We start from the raw sequence: 15,547 nt of genomic DNA on the forward strand, positions 1-15,547 counted from the left end.
TGCTTATGCAAGATGGCCGCTATACATAGGTTCTTATGAGACGCCCTTGGGATGCTTGCGCAAGATGGCGGTTATACAAGGCTCCTTATGAGACGCCCTAGGGATGCTTGCGTAAGATGGCGGTTGCTCTTATGAGGTGGCTTAAGGGTCCTTGCACAAGATGACTAGAGACGCCTTAAGGATGCTTGCGCAAGATGGCGGTCATACTAGGCTCCTTATGACACGCCCTAGGGATGCTTGCGCAAGATGGCGGTTGCTCTTATGAGGTGGCTTAAGGGTCCTTGCACAAGATGACTAGATACGCCCTAAGGATGCTTGCGCAAGATGGCGGACGCAAGATGGCGGCTATACACGACCCCTTATGAGACGCCTTAAGGGTGCTTGCGCAAGATGGCTGCTGCTCTTATGAAGAAAGCTAGCTTAGAGGTTAACGTGTCATGCTAGTTCGATTCATTAAATTTGGGGCTTAAATGCAAAATGTTAAATATCTCGAAAACGGTGCATCGTAGAGCAAAACGGACAAATATCTTTCTGCCCAATACCTCGGTCCGCAGTACGAGGAACAAGAAAAAACATAGTCTAATGATGAGATCAACGGTTCGGTTCCTACTTAGGCCCTTTGACATTCGCTCTGTTTTAGCTTGTATTGAAGCAAGTCTTCGTAACATGATCAGGTCTAGCTATGGTAGAGAGTATAACGTGCCGTGCAGATTCGATTCATTAAATTTGGGGCTTAAATGCAAAATGTTAAATATCTCGAAAACGGACAAAATTTTTTCCACCTGATACCTAGGTTTGCAGTATCAGGAACATGATAGCATAAGAAAAACATAGTCTAATGATGAGATCGACGGTTCGATCCCTACTTAGGCCCTTTGGCATTGGCAGCTATCTAATTCTACAAGATGGCGGCTATACATAGCTTCTTATGAGGCAGCTTAGGAGCGCTTGCACAAGATGGCTGCTGCTCTTATGAGACCCCCTAGGGGTGCTTGCGCAAGGTAGCAGCGACAAGACGGTGAATATACACAGCTCCTTATGATACGGCCTAGAGGTGCTCACACAAGATGGTGGCTGCTCTGATGAAGAAAGCTAGCTTTGCATCGTGCAGGTATCTTTACAGCACTAAACCTCATACCTTTGAAATGTGGTGGCGGTTAATTTGAAAAATTCTACGGGCTTTTTCTTAACAGCAGCTATCTTTAAACAATAGCGGCTATACATAAGCTGTTAAGGCCTCCTCTTATGACAAGGCATAGCTCTATCGGGATAGCTAGAGTAAGCACGTGCTGCAGTGATGACGTCATTATGCATGTTTAGACTTGCAAATCACTAAAGAAACATAACAAGACTAGAATCGAACACCGCACTCTATGTCGTGAACTTTATCATGTGAACGGAACATTGATTGATGTGTTTAGAACACTAAATAAGTGATCAAGACTAAAATAGAACACTGTACTCGATACAACATGTGTTTAGAACATGTCAGGGGATACCTTTGTTCTAAGAAGATTAGGTTACCGCACATTCCTTGTAGGGCTAATAGGCTAAAGGGCTAATGGGCTAAAGGGCTAAAGGGCTAATGGGCTAAAGGGCTAAAGGGCTAGGGTGCCTCTCCTCTCTTTATCCGGGCTTGAGACCGGCTCTACAACTAGAGGCGGAGTTAACACCCTAAGGAAGGAAGAATGTTGGGAAATAATCTATACGAATATAGCTACTCGATCGACTATATACTACAGATGGATGACTTAGGTGAGGGTAAGCGCTTACTTAATAATACCTATACGACGTAATTCATGCTCTATTTCAAAAATATCTTCTTTGTACTGTGTGTAACCAGCATCATGATAGGCTCTTAGCAGTTGTAAACGTTTTACGAGTACGTTGGGGTCTTTACAGTATCTTATATCTACATAGGGTAACAGAGGCTTGTTGTGAACTTTGAGTCTATATGCAGACAGTTGATGTGTAGGGACTTGTTTTGATGTAATACGTGCTTCAGCAGTAGCGTTTCTAGGTACAAACTTAACTTGTTTCGATAGCGATGAAGCGTTGAAATTTCCTTCTTCTTTACCTTGCATCTCTTCTTGAGATGTTTGCACTGCGACAGAACGTGTAGTAGGCTTAGGAAATGAAGTAAAATCATCAAGCTGTAATGGCAATGAAACATTATGATTTTCTTCTTCTTCTTCTTCTACTTTCCCTTTACTACTGTTTTGATCAACATCATTATCCTTATTATCATATTCATGATCTTGCCTCTCTTTATCTTGAAGTTTGTGCTTAGTAACAGAACTTGCAGCAGGCCTAGACAACAAGGGAGAATTAAAAATCTCTCGCAGAGGTGTACTTTTTAAACATAAATCAGTGTTCGCTTGAATATGGTTGAGCTCTTTGTATTTTGTTCCCGATGAGGCTACATTACACGCGGCTTCATGACGTTGAGCGTTGTAAGCCTTCTTGAACTCTCTTCTACAATGTTTGCATTGAAAAATTGTCCTACATGATATCTCATGACGTCTCTTGTGATAGCTCCGGGAAAATGTTTTTCCACACTCTTCGCAAACATACCTAAAAATAGGTTTTTCCATGACGAACTTTTATCTTCTGCTAACAGATTCTTCTTTAAATCTACTTGACATTTGATACTCTCTACTTCGATGATGCGAACAGCTTAGCGATTAACAGTAAACTAACACAAAAGCGTATAACCAAGGTAGCAACAGTAAGGTTTAAGCCCATCAAGATGGCAAAAGTGAGGTTAGCGACGTTCTGTTGTTGGATTATAAATTCCACGCTATAACATGCATAAGGTGGCAGCCTTGAGGTTTACCGCCGTAAAGATGGCAGCAGTGAGGTTAGCGACGCTCTATTGTCCTTCAATGTGAGGTTATGGTCCGTCAAGAAGACAGCTGTCAAAAAAAGCACGTGGCTTGGTTTACCAAACAAGAGCACGTGGCAGTGACGTCACGGTCACCTAATCAATCCTTAGCTCTACGTCGTTAAGAGCAGCATTAGGATTAGCTATGTTTAAAAATCTTGGGAACAGAGCAGCAGCATCAATAGCCATGTTTTAAAGTGTGTACACATCACCTATCGATTTTACATGCATCAAATATCGCACTAATCTTCTTCTGCTAGATCGTGCTGCTATCTTAGCATAACCTATACGTATGAACTTAAAGTATAAAGAATAGCCATGTTTCAAAGCGTGTACGCATTACCTATCGATTTTGCAAGCATCGACTATCATACTAAACTTCTTCCGCTAGATTGCGCTGCTATCTTAGCATAGTTTATACACATGAACTTAAGGTACAGAGAATAGCCATGTTTCAAAGCGTGTACACATTATCTATCGATTTTGCATGCATCCGATATCGCACTAAACTTCTTCCGCTATCATAGCATAACCTATACACATGAAATTAAAGTACAAGGAATAGCCATGTTTAAAAGCGTGTACACATCACCTATCGATTTTGCATAGTCAACTATCACACTAAACTTCTTCTACTAGATTGTGCTGCTATCTTAGCATAACCTATACGCACGAACTTAAAGTACAAAGAATAGCCATGTTTCATAGCGTGTACACATCATCTATCGATTTTGCATGCATCAGCTATCGTACTAAACTTCTTCCGCTAGATTGTACTGCTATCTTAGCATAACCTATACGCATGAACTTAAAGTACAAGGAATAGCCATGTTTAAAAGCGTGTACACATCACCTATCGATTTTTCATGCACCGACTATCGTACTAAACTTCTGCCGCTAGAGTGTACAACATTCGCAATTGTGTGCTGCTACCTATGTGCGTGAACTTAAAGCACAAAGAATAGCGTGTACACAACACCTGTCAATTTTGCACGCATTAACTCTTGTACTAAACTTCTTCCACAACAGCGTGCGATCATTGCTTGTGTGTGCTCCAATCTTAACATAACCTATGTGCACGAACTTAAAGCACAAAGAATAGCCAAGTTCAAAGCGTGTACACATCACCTATCGATTTTGCATGCATCGTCTTTCGTACTAAACTTTTTCCACTAGAGCGTGCAACAACCTTATAAGTATGCTGCTAACTTAGTATAACTTATACGCATGAACTTAAAGCATAAAGAATAGCGAAGTATAAAAATCTTGTGAACATAGCAGCAGCAGTAAGAATAGCAATGTTTTAAAAGCGTGTACGCATTGCCTATCGATTATACACGCATCACCTAGAGTACTACACTTCTCCCGCTAGAGTGTACTGCTATCTTACTATAACCCATGTGCACGGATTTAAAACACGAAGAATAGTTAAGTTTCAAAGCGTGTACACATCACCTATCGATTTTGCATGCATCAACTATCGTACTAAACACATCCCGCTAGAATGTACAACGTTCACATGTGATTGCGCTGCTACTTTAACATGACCTATGCGCACGAACTTAAAGCACAAAGAATAGCGATGTTCGAAAATCTTGCGAATATAGTAGCAGTAAGAATAGCAAGGTTTAAAAGCGAGTACATATCACCTTTTGCTAATGCATACATCAACTATCGTACTAAACAACTTCTACGCGAGCGTGCGACCATCGCTTGTGCATGTGCTGCTATCTTAACGTAACGTATGTGCACGAACTTAAAGCATAAAAATAGTTATGAGTAAAAATTTTGTGAACATAGCAGAGTGTTTACTACGTAGGTGTAGACATTGAACTTTGCATGCTGAGGCTGCATACTACGTGACCGTGACGTCACTGCCACGTGCTCTTGTTTGGTAAACCAAGCCACGTGCTTTTTTGACAGCTGTCTTCTTTACGGACCATAACCTCACATTGAAGGACAATAGAGCGTCGCTAACCTCACTGCTGCCATCTTTACGGCGGTAAACCTCAAGGCTGCCACCTTATGCATGTTATAGCGTGGAATTTAAAATCTAACAACAGAACGTCGCTAACCTCACTCTTGCCATCTTGATGGGCTTAAACCTTACTGTTGCTACCTTGGTTATACGCTTTTGTGTTAGTTTACTGTTAATCGCTAAGCTGTTCGCATCATCGAAGTAGAGAGTATCAAATGTCAAGTAGATTTAAAGAAGAATCTGTTAGCAGAAGATAAAAGTTCGTCATGGAAAAACCTATTTTAGGTATGTTTGCGAAGAGTGTGGAAAAACATTTTCCCGGAGCTATCACAAGAGACGTCATGAGATATCATGTAGGACAATTTTTCAATGCAAACATTGTAGAAGAGAGTTCAAGAAGGCTTACAACGCTCAACGTCATGAAGCCGCGTGTAATGTAGCCTCATCGGGAACAAAATACAAAGAGCTCAACCATATTCAAGCGAACACTGATTTATGTTTAAAAAGTACACCTCTGCGAGAGATTTTTAATTCTCCCTTGTTGTCTAGGCCTGCTGCAAGTTCTGTTACTAAGCACAAACTTCAAGATAAAGAGAGGCAAGATCATGAATATGATAATAAGGATAATGATGTTGATCAAAACAGTAGTAAAGGGAAAGTAGAAGAAGAAGAAGAAGAAAATCATAATGTTTCATTGCCATTACAGCTTGATGATTTTACTTCATTTCCTAAGCCTACTACACGTTCTGTCGCAGTGCAAACATCTCAAGAAGAGATGCAAGGTAAAGAAGAAGGAAATTTCAACGCTTCATCGCTATCGAAACAAGTTAAGTTTGTACCTAGAAACGCTACTGCTGAAGCACGTATTACATCAAAACAAGTCCCTACACATCAACTGTCTGCATATAGACTCAAAGTTCACAACAAGCCTCTGTTACCCTATGTAGATATAAGATACTGTAAAGACCCCAACGTACTCGTAAAACGTTTACAACTGCTAAGAGCCTATCATGATGCTGGTTACACACAGTACAAAGAAGATATTTTTGAAATAGAGCATGAATTACGTCGTATAGGTATTATTAAGTAAGCGCTTACCCTCACCTAAGTCATCCATCTGTAGTATATAGTCGATCGAGTAGCTATATTCGTATAGATTATTTCCCAACATTCTTCCTTCCTTAGGGTGTTAACTCCGCCTCTAGTTGTAGAGCCGGTCTCAAGCCCGGATAAAGAGAGGAGAGGCACCCTAGCCCTTTAGCCCTTTAGCCCATTAGCCCTTTAGCCCTTTAGCCCATTAGCCCTTTAGCCTATTAGCCCTACAAGGAATGTGCGGTAACCTAATCTTCTTAGAACAAAGGTATCCCCTGACATGTTCTAAACACATGTTGTATCGAGTACAGTGTTCTATTTTAGTCTTGATCACTTATTTAGTGTTCTAAACACATCAATCAATGTTCCGTTCACATGATAAAGTTCACGACATAGAGTGCGGTGTTCGATTCTAGTCTTGTTATGTTTCTTTAGTGATTTGCAAGTCTAAACATGCATAATGACGTCATCACTGCAGCACGTGCTTACTCTAGCTATCCCGATAGAGCTATGCCTTGTCATAAGAGGAGGCCTTAACAGCTTATGTATAGCCGCTATTGTTTAAAGATAGCTGCTGTTAAGAAAAAGCCCGTAGAATTTTTCAAATTAACCGCCACCACATTTCAAAGGTATGAGGTTTAGTGCTGTAAAGATACCTGCACGATGCAAAGCTAGCTTTCTTCATCAGAGCAGCCACCATCTTGTGTGAGCACCTCTAGGCCGTATCATAAGGAGCTGTGTATATTCACCGTCTTGTCGCTGCTACCTTGCGCAAGCACCCCTAGGGGGTCTCATAAGAGCAGCAGCCATCTTGTGCAAGCGCTCCTAAGCTGCCTCATAAGAAGCTATGTATAGCCGCCATCTTGTAGAATTAGATAGCTGCCAATGCCAAAGGGCCTAAGTAGGGATCGAACCGTCGATCTCATCATTAGACTATGTTTTTCTTATGCTATCATGTTCCTGATACTGCAAACCTAGGTATCAGGTGGAAAAAATTTTGTCCGTTTTCGAGATATTTAACATTTTGCATTTAAGCCCCAAATTTAATGAATCGAATCTGCACGGCACGTTATACTCTCTACCATAGCTAGACCTGATCATGTTACGAAGACTTGCTTCAATACAAGCTAAAACAGAGCGAATGTCAAAGGGCCTAAGTAGGAACCGAACCGTTGATCTCATCATTAGACTATGTTTTTTCTTGTTCCTCGTACTGCGGACCGAGGTATTGGGCAGAAGGATATTTGTCCGTTTTGCTCTACGATGCACCGTTTTCGAGATATTTAACATTTTGCATTTAAGCCCCAAATTTAATGAATCGAACTAGCATGACACGTTAACCTCTAAGCTAGCTTTCTTCATAAGAGCAGCAGCCATCTTGCGCAAGCACCCTTAAGGCGTCTCATAAGGGGTCGTGTATAGCCGCCATCTTGCGTCCGCCATCTTGCGCAAGCATCCTTAGGGCGTATCTAGTCATCTTGTGCAAGGACCCTTAAGCCACCTCATAAGAGCAACCGCCATCTTGCGCAAGCATCCCTAGGGCGTGTCATAAGGAGCCTAGTATGACCGCCATCTTGCGCAAGCATCCTTAGGGCGTCTCTAGTCATCTTGTGCAAGGACCCTTAAGCCACCTCATAAGAGCAACCGCCATCTTACGCAAGCATCCCTAGGGCGTCTCATAAGGAGCCTTGTATAACCGCCATCTTGCGCAAGCATCCCAAGGGCGTCTCATAAGAACCTATGTATAGCGGCCATCTTGCATAAGCACCTTTAAGGAGTCATGTATAGCCACCATATTGTGCAATTAGCGTCGAAAGATGGCTGCTGTAGAATTTTTCTTTTTAAATTATCCGCCACCATATTTCAACTAAAGAGCGTAGCACTGAGGTTTGCGATGTAAGATGGCGGATGACAGCTGACAAAAAGCGCGTGAGTTTGTTTACTAAACAAGAGCACGTGGAATTTTTCAATTTGCCGCCACCACATTTCAAAGGTATCTAGCTAAAGATGGCAGCACGGTGCTCTCTTGATTAAAGATGGCGGATGACAGCTAACGAAATTGCCCGCTACTACAGAGGGCAGCACGGTGCTCTGTGGATTAAAGATGGCGGATGACAGCTGACGAAATTGCCCGCATGATAGCAGCACAGTGCTCTATTGATTAAAGATGGCGGATGACAGCTGTCAAAAAAGCACGTGGCTTTGTTTCCAAACAAGAGCATGTGGAATTTGCCGCCACCACATTTCAAAAGTATCTAGCTAAAGAGTGCAGCACTGAGGTTTGTGATGCAAGATGGCGGATGACAACTGTCAGAAAAAAGCACGTGAGTTTGTTTCCAAACAAGAGTACGTGGAATTTGCCACCGCCACAAAGAGGGCAGCACGGTGCCCTCTTGATTAAAGATGGCTGCTGTCACGTGGAATTGCCTGCCACCACAGGTATCTAGCTAAAGAGGGCAGCACGGTGCTCAAAGATGGCTGCTATCAAAAAGCATTTTTCAAATTATCCGCCACCACATTTCAAAGGTAAGTAGCTAAAGAGGGCACCACTGTGTTCTATGGATTAAAGATGGTGGATGACAGCTGGCAAAAATGCACGTGGATTTGTTTACCGATTCAAATCTCGCGCTAGTAAGGTTAAGTTGGTAGCACTAAGGTTTAGACCCGTTAAGATGGCAGCACTGCCGATGACAGGCCTCGAATTTGCAGCTACTGCGATAAAGAGGGCAGCACGGTGCTCTGTAGTTTAAAGATGGCGGATGACAGCTGTCAAAAAGCACGTGGATTTGTTTACCGATTCAAATCTCGCGCTAGTGGGGTTAAGTTGGTACTACTAATGTTTAGGCCCGTCAAGATGGTAGTACTGAGGTTAGCGATACGTTGTTGTCTGTCAAAAAGCACGTGGCTGTCAAAAAGCACGTGGCTTTGTTTACCGATTCAAATCTCGCGCTAGTAAGGTTAAGTTGGTAGCACTAAGGTTTAGGCCCGTTAAGATGGCAGCACTGCGGATGACAGGTGACGAATTTGCAGCTACTGCGATAAAGAGGGCAGCACGGTGCTCTGTAGTTTAAAGATGGCGGATGAGAGCTGTCAAAAAGCACGTGGATTTGTTTACCGATTCAAAGCTCGCGCTAGTTAGGTTAAGTTGGTACCACAGAGGTTTAGGCTCGTCAAGATGGCAGTACTGAGGTTAGCGATACGTTGTTGTCTGTCAAAAAGCACGTGGCTGTCAAAAAGCACGTGGCTTTGTTTACCGATTCAAATCTCGCTCTAGTAAGGTTAAGTTGGTAGCACTAAGGTTTAGGCCCGTTAAGATGGCAGCACTGCGGATGACAGGTGACGAATTTGCAGCTACTGCGATAAAGAGGGCAGGACGGTGCTCTGTAGTTTAAGGATGGCGGATGACAGCTGTCAAAAAGCACGTGGATTTGTTTACCGATTCAAATTTCCCGCGGGAGGCGGAGGAGGCCTCTGGGAGGTCTCTGGCTGTTGTGGTGGTGGAGGAGGCCTTTGGGAGCCGGATGAGGTGGTGGCGCCCGAACTGTCCTATTATACTAATGATGTCCATGACTACACTAAACTGTCCCCATCATCTGCATTGGACCTACCTAGTTGACTAAAGTAGAAGAAAACAATCGTATAGCCACACCATTCAAACCATCGGGCTGCATGCTTTGTCGATTGCAACGTTATGTTTTTGTCTGTGTAGTTGGGGGCACACAGCTATGGGCTTGCATCCGGAATATAGTAGGTTTGAATCCCACTGTCGTCAGCCGCTGAAATAGGCAAATGCTGGGGATGTACCTTCGTACTCTTAGACTTTCCTGTCCCCATTGTCGTTATAAGACCTATCTAGTTAGAAAATAAATAAGCTGCCGTGTGCAGGCATTTTTTAATTTTACACTAACATCGTATCGAATAGAGTTTTTTCTACCCTTCAAAATATCCAACTGCCTCTGTCGAGTTTGAACTCGCTATCTTGGGATCAGGAGGCTGCCACTCTACTGCTGCTCCACAGTCAGGTACGTGGCTAAGAGCGCCGTCGTCCGAAGTTAAGATCCCTGGGGAAACTGAAGAAAGACGCGGTGTATAGAAGGAACTAAACCGACCGGGCGAGTAGGCCGTGCGGTTAGGGACGGTAAGCTTGCCTATGTCGTGGCATACAATCTTTACTGCCGACCTCTGTCTATGCCGTATCGTGTGAACAAAAGACTAGAGTTCAGCAGTACCTGTGCGCAGTGTAGTTACTGCTTAGTTACTCGCTCTGTGCAGATGTGTTTTTATCAGTGCATTTTTATATTATCGTAAAACTGAATAATTATTATTGGTTATTCGTTAACGGCAGTGAACAAATATCTCTGTGTGTGTGTGTAAACATAGAGATGGTCACAAACCAATGTACTTACCTATCAGCTACTGAAAATGGCTTTCCGTTGTTTCACATTTTCATGCCAGCCAAATGCTAGTCGCCAGCCCTGAAGATTGTTTTTCCAAGAACAGTTACGCCAAGACACTTGCTCTGTTTAGCTATGTTTATCAGCACATTTATATTTTATCGTAAAATTGACTAATTATTATTGGATATTCGTTAACAGCAGTGAATAAACGTAATATCTATGCGTGTGTAAACGTGAAGGCAGCCCGCAATCCAATGTGCACATCGTTGTATAAAAAGATGCTATCTTTGATCGATACGTGGACAATCAATTCTCCCCGCTCCCTTACTTTTATCGCAGCAGCTTTCGCGACAAGTTGAACTAAGGTAAGCACACGTGTACTGTTTGTAAAAAGTAGATATATTTAAAATTGAAATGAATTATGTATTTACGATTTTTCTTCGTAGAAAATCATCATTATTGCCATCATTATCGGTGATTATTATCTGCTGTCTACTCCATCATCATCATCGGTGATTGTTATCTATTGTCTAATCTTATTAACAAAGTATCTTGCGGCTTGATTTTCTACATTAATCTGGAAAAGTAAGTTGGTATTATTAAATGTACAAAACAGTATTATTAGTTTTTGATTCTGTTTTCTTTTCAGATATTATCTTCATTTGTAAAAAGAGAACGCATAATATCAGAGCGACAAAGGCCGTATAAAAACCTTTACTGATCCACATCGCTGAAAGGAATAGGGTATTTTGCTGTATCCAGTTTCAACAATCGCAGAAAGGACTGGGGAGGTGCTTTGCTGTATCCACTTTCAACGCGTACATCATTTAGGTTTTAAAGTATGTTATTATCCTTTTATAATTCGTTATGCTATTGTTAATAAAATAGTCCAATAACAGTACTTGATTTTTAGAAAAATGGAAGGAATTAACAATCTGGAGCGGATTACATGGACACCCTCATGATGAGTAAATGATCTTCCTGTTAATGAACAATTTAGAGTTATTTCACTTCAGAGATTAACTACAAGATTTGGTGATAGAATATGTGTGAAGACTTTAAAGTATTTCTACCTATTAGATTTAATGCGACCGGGCGAGTTGGCCGTGCGCGTAGAGGTGCGCGGCTATGAGCTTGCATCCGGGAGATAGTAGGTTCGAATCCCACTATCGGCAGCCCTGAAAATGGTTTTCCGTGGTTTCCCATTTTCACACCAGGCAAATGCTGGGGCTGTACCTTAATTAAGGCCACGGCCGCTTCCTTCCAACTCGTAGGCCTTTCCCATCCCATCGTCGCCATAAGACCTATCTGTGTCGGTGCGACGTAAAGCCCCTAGCAAAAAAAAAAGATTTAATGCGTTAACAGATTTGGAATTACAAAATATAAATCAACGAACAATTGCCTGGTCATATCACGGAATAGAAAACAACACATGTATTCTTAGTTTTGTTGATATTAACCCACACATATCATGAATTAATTTTATTATTTTTAATGTCATGGCATCTAATTGCGAAACTATTAATACATGTCATTCATCACGTATAATAAGTGGTATTATAGAAAATTCGTTGAATATTTTAGATACAAATTCTTCTTTTAATATCATGCTATAATATCTTTGAAGAAAAAGTGTCTTATTTGCTATTTACACATCCTGCACTTAAGCTAAATGCCTCGCTTAAATGTTCATTTATTCATTTTTAAGATAATGATGACATTCATAAAAATGACATCGGAAATGACAAAACGGTTATATTCTGATAATATTTCAGAACGGTTTCGTGAACACGTTGTAGACGAATTGCTTGCAAAATTTGAAAAGTTTGAAGAGGGTGCGAGCAATTAAGCTTTACAAAGTATTTCTCATCTTCAGATTTATGTCTAAATTTGATCCATTAAATTCATATTGACACTATATCGAACTTCCAAAAGCCATTGCAGATCAAAAAAACTGTTATCAATATTCAGAATAGTGATGACTGTTGCTTTCTATTGAGCCCTTATTGAATTGCTCATTTATTTAGTCATGTATTCGAATGAACAGAGAATATTTCATTTTTATCAAACGCTAGTAACTGGCAGGAAACCTGTACATTCTGCAGCACATGTCGCAATTTCTGCAGGGGGCTTGGAGCTCGGGTTTGTTTGCTCACCAGCTAAGTTTGCAAGGTGGAATTTCGACATGACGTACCCAAAGCAGAACAGGGAAACAATAGAACTCCAACGGACAACATTTCGGATGCCCAGCGAGAGGCTAGGGAAACCGGGGAAAGTTGTTTGAAGTAAGCGTCAGTTACGCGATGTGTTGAGCCAATGAAATGATAGAGCCACAGTCGATATGGCTAGGCATTGGTCTAGGGAAGTGATGTCCCCGATCGAAGATACAACAGCGTCTTAGAGGACAAGTTAATTATAACGATGACCGCGTCAGTTAGTTAACCTTTTATTCGGCGAGATACCGTGCAAGTAACACCGTGAGGAGTAGTTTTCATTTCGCGTGTGATCTTGTGGTGACTTAAATTTTGTTGGAAGACACTCAGTCTGCATTTAATCTACCCAGGTTCATAACACTGGGAGAATGGCATTTAACTTTCAATTTCCTGAGGGAGGGAACAGATTCATTTAATCATTTTGAATGCATAGTAGCCTGCGTGTGTAAGTAGTTTCCCGAGGGCATAAAGTTCACAATTTCAGTCTTGCATATACATGGGAAATATCTGACCTCGTTACTGTGAGATAAGATGAGTTGTTCCACTAGGCATAATGAGAACTTGTTTCACGGTCAGTGGAAATTACCCCCGGCCGTAGTACTATACGTAGTAACCGGCAGGTTAATCTTGACCTAGTTTCTACATCGTGAACGAGGGGATGTTTAAGACGACTTCCAGAATCAGAAGCAGCGACGGAAAATACAGCACCTTTTCGGCGCTGGAATGTAGCCAAAAGGACTGATCTATGTCCTTTCTGAAGGCATCATCATTGAAATGGTTGGCTAAAACAAGATGGGGCCGGCTGTTCCAAAGGCTGGCGACGATAAGTCAACGAAATAGATGAGTACAGAATTCCCAACGTAATTATGTGAGTGTGAACGTGTTTAATGCTGCAAAAGGGGATAGGTTAGTTTTGATATTTATTTTCACTAAATTTTGCTTTGTTTGTAAGGACTACGTCCTACTTACATGATAGGAAGCTTGTTACCGGTAATGTAAATGTAATTGTAACGTAAATGTGGACCGTTTGCATGAAGTCGCAGCTTGCTTTCTTACATTTTATTCTGATATATTTAGCTGAGTGGTTAGCGTCATTTCTTTTACGAGTCAGCTTCTTATTTTAGCCTTATATATATTTTGATTTGTTTTGCTTTAATGTTTGAGACGCAGTGTACGTCTTGGGGCTTAAATATAAATAAGGATTCAAATTAAAGTCAGGAAGGACTAGATTAACTGTGAGTTTTGTCAATATTAATGGTCGCACCGGGTCTCTCAGACCCATTTTTTCTCAGAGTTTTACCATTAGATTTTTATATTTTATTTCCAATTACAGTATTGTAGGACATTATTTCGTTTATTTTAATGCAGTTTGCATGACTACAATATTTACCTATCCCGTTTCTTAACCAAAAATGTATTTTAATTATTACACTGAAAAACTGATTGTTTTCTGTTAACTTGTGAAAGATAAAACATGGTAACAGAAAAATGTATTTCACATCATTTTTTTCACTTTTTCCTGCATCTACATGCATAAAGCAACACTTTCATCTATTTTCTACACAGTTTTAATAAAACATATATTTTGAGAATTTCACACTTGAACTATTGGTACAAAAATATGGATTTTTTTAGGTATGTGTGAATTACGTATCATAATTCATAACATTAAAATCAAATTAGTTTTAGAAACACATATAGGTACATGGAAAAATCACCTTAATCAATTTCTATGCACATTCTGCAGACAAATTGTCCATGTTCTCCGCAAATGAAATTTTGGCCCTCGGGGCAGATGAAGGAAGTCCTCCTCTTTGTTTGTCGGGCAGAAATGACTAAGAGCTTCTTCATCTTCAGATTTCTTCAACATGGAACGAATCCAGGCAGAGTTAGCTTCATCTATTGTTACACGGAAGAAAAAGTGTACTAAACTAACAATGCGAAGTTTGACAAAAAAGACCAATGTTAACAGTCGCACCGGGTCTGCGAGACCCTGAACAGCCTGTACGCGAAAAGTTTCCAAGGCAACTGAGAGCGGGCTACTGTGTTCGGTTGAAGGTCGGGAGCCAAGAAGCTACCAGGGATCGGGAAGCGCTCGGTGCATTCCAACAACAGGAACACAAATAAGTATGTCCGCCCGGGTCTCATAGACCCATTGCGACCACTCATGGGTTAAAGTAATATTAATGTGAGCTCCCTACGGAAACATGCCGTCACGATTTCTGGTATTTATTGTATGATGTGTGAGACGGTGGAGTTTGGATCCAAAAAATGTTGATAGCGTCATATTCACGACTATTTGTATATCTAGGTTGTTCATTAGTAATTGATTCATGAATTTCGCGAACGCAGTTTCGTATTTCGAGTTAGAAAGAAATCTGTAAATTATTATTATTATTATTATTATTATTATTATTATTATTATTATTATTATTATTATTATTATTATTATTATTATTATTATTACCGTGTTTTAGTGGTAGGTAGAGGTGAAAGAAGGTGCGGGCGTGAACGGGTCTCAAACTACGGAATCAAAGTTAATGTAAAATTTAACAAGGTTATATTTTCTTTTCAAAAACAAAGAAATAACAAGCATGTCAGGTACAAAGTAGCAAGTCCAAAGGGTAGTTACAATTTTTACAGGATTTGGGCTTCGCGCCCTGACTTCACAATGCTTGGGCAATCAGCTCAGCTTTACCCCAAACACAAGTATCAACAGAGGGGCAGAAAACCCCATTCATGCCTAGGAGTCCTTGCTCCAAATTACACTGAAAAGCCTCCACGAGGCATACAACACTCAATTTTCAGAAGAGCCACACGCTCTCAACTTTAAGCCTCTCAAAGGCCACACCAAACTCCACCTTCGAGTTGTCCTCACTGGACATAGACACAGGGGTAAAATACCCAACCTACTGAGGTCTATTAATGAAAAGGGGTAATTAAATGACCTCTAAAATAACAATTAGAGAGGAGGCGATCTGCA

This window comes from Anabrus simplex, chromosome 5, assembly GCF_040414725.1.
Source record: "Anabrus simplex isolate iqAnaSimp1 chromosome 5, ASM4041472v1, whole genome shotgun sequence".
Classification (NCBI taxonomy): Eukaryota; Metazoa; Arthropoda; class Insecta; order Orthoptera; family Tettigoniidae; genus Anabrus; species Anabrus simplex.